The following is a 2500-nucleotide window of genomic DNA, read 5'->3' on the forward strand; positions in this document are numbered from 1 at the left end:
CTTCCAACGAAACTTCACGTGAAGGCTTAGGGGACCATTGTATGAATTTACAAGCCATAAAAATGGCATTGGCACGGCAGAAATTTGAAGATGTGCCTAAACCCACCAGGGCCCAGCGTGTGCCGATGGTGCTCGAGGCAACCGCCCGCACCAGGGCCCAGCGTGTGCCGATGGTGCTCGAGGCAAGCGCCCGCACCAGGGCCCAGCGTGTGCCGACGGTGGTCGAGGCAACCGCCCGCACCAGGGCCGATAGTGTGCCGATGGTGCTCGAGGCAACCTGTCGCACCAGGGCCCAGCGTGTGCCGATGGTGATCGAGGCAACCTGCCGCACCAGGGCCCAGCGTGTGCCGATGCTGGTCGAGGCAAGCGCCCGCACCAGCGCCCAGCGTGTGCCGATGGTGCTCGAGGCAACCGACCGCACCAGGGCCCAGCGTGTGCCGATGGTGCTCGAGGCAACCTGCCGCACCAGGGCCCAGCGTGTGCCGATGGCGCTCGAGGCAAGCTCCCGCACCAGGGCCCAGCGTGTGCCGATGGTGCTCGAGGCAACCTGCCGCACCAGGGCCCAGCGTGTGCCGATGGTGCTCGAGGCAACCTGCCGCACCAGGGCCCAGCGTGTGCGGATGGTGCTCGAGGCAAGCGCCCGCACCAGGGCCCAGCGTGTGCCGATGGTGGTCGAGGCAACCGCCCGCACCAGGGCCCAGCGTGTGCCGATGGTGGTCGAGGCAACCTGCCGCACCAGGGCCCAGCGTGTGCCGATGGTGCTCGAGGCAACCTGCCGCACCAGGGCCCAGCGTGTGCCGATGGTGCTCGAGGCAACCGACCGCACCAGGGCCCAGCGTGTGCCGATGGTGGTCGAGGCAACCGCCCGCACCAGGGCCCAGCGTGTGCCGATGGTGGTCGAGGCTGCCGATGATGGTCGAGGCAACCTGCCGCACCAGGGCCCAGCGTGTGCCGATGGTGCTCGAGGCAACCGACCGCACCAGGGCCCAGCGTGTGCCGATGGTGCTCGAGGCAAGCGCCCGCACCAGGGCCCAGCGTGTGCCGATGGTGGTCGAGGCAACCTGCCGCACCAGGGCCCAGCGTGTGCCGATGGTGGTCGAGGCAAGCGCCCGCACCAGGGCCCAGCGTGTGCCGATGGTGGTCGAGGCAAGCGCCCGCACCAGGGCCCAGCGTGTGCCGATGGTGGTCGAGGCAACCTGCCGCACCAGGGCCCAGCGTGTGCCGATGGTGCTCGAGGCAACCGACCGCACCAGGGCCCAGCGTGTGCCGATGGTGCTCGAGGCAACCTGCCGCACCAGGGCCCAGCGTGTGCCGATGGCGCTCGAGGCAAGCTCCCGCACCAGGGCCCAGCGTGTGCCGATGGTGCTCGAGGCAACCTGCCGCACCAGGGCCCAGCGTGTGCCGATGGTGCTCGAGGCAAGCGCCCGCACCAGGGCCCAGCGTGTGCCGACGGTGGTCGAGGCAACCGCCCGCACCAGGGCCGATAGTGTACCGATGGTGCTCGAGGCAACCTGTCGCACCAGGGCCCAGCGTGTGCCGATGGTGATCGAGGCAACCTGCCGCACCAGGGCCCAGCGTGTGCCGATGCTGGTCGAGGCAAGCGCCCGCACCAGCGCCCAGCGTGTGCCGATGGTGCTCGAGGCAACCGACCGCACCAGGGCCCAGCGTGTGCCGATGGGGCTCGAGGCAACCTGCCGCACCAGGGCCCAGCGTGTGCCGATGGCGCTCGAGGCAAGCTCCCGCACCAGGGCCCAGCGTGTGCCGATGGTGCTCGAGGCAACCTGCCGCACCAGGGCCCAGCGTGTGCCGATGGTGCTCGAGGCAACCTGCCGCACCAGGGCCCAGCGTGTGCGGATGGTGCTCGAGGCAAGCGCCCGCACCAGGGCCCAGCGTGTGCCGATGGTGGTCGAGGCAACCGCCCGCACCAGGGCCCAGCGTGTGCCGATGGTGGTCGAGGCAACCTGCCGCACCAGGGCCCAGCGTGTGCCGATGGTGCTCGAGGCAACCTGCCGCACCAGGGCCCAGCGTGTGCCGATGGTGCTCGAGGCAACCGACCGCACCAGGGCCCAGCGTGTGCCGATGGTGGTCGAGGCAACCGCCCGCACCAGGGCCCAGCGTGTGCCGATGGTGGTCGAGGCTGCCGATGATGGTCGAGGCAACCTGCCGCACCAGGGCCCAGCGTGTGCCGATGGTGCTCGAGGCAACCGACCGCACCAGGGCCCAGCGTGTGCCGATGGTGCTCGAGGCAAGCGCCCGCACCAGGGCCCAGCGTGTGCCGATGGTGGTCGAGGCAACCTGCCGCACCAGGGCCCAGCGTGTGCCGATGGTGGTCGAGGCAAGCGCCCGCACCAGGGCCCAGCGTGTGCCGATGGTGGTCGAGGCAAGCGCCCGCACCAGGGCCCAGCGTGTGCCGATGGTGGTCGAGGCAACCTGCCGCACCAGGGCCCAGCGTGTGCCGATGGTGCTCGAGGCAACCGACCGCACCAGGGCGGAGCGTGTG

This window comes from Durio zibethinus, unplaced genomic scaffold (assembly GCF_047325235.1).
Source record: "Durio zibethinus cultivar Kanyao isolate XHJ-2024 unplaced genomic scaffold, ASM4732523v1 HiC_scaffold_3, whole genome shotgun sequence".
Classification (NCBI taxonomy): Eukaryota; Viridiplantae; Streptophyta; class Magnoliopsida; order Malvales; family Malvaceae; genus Durio; species Durio zibethinus.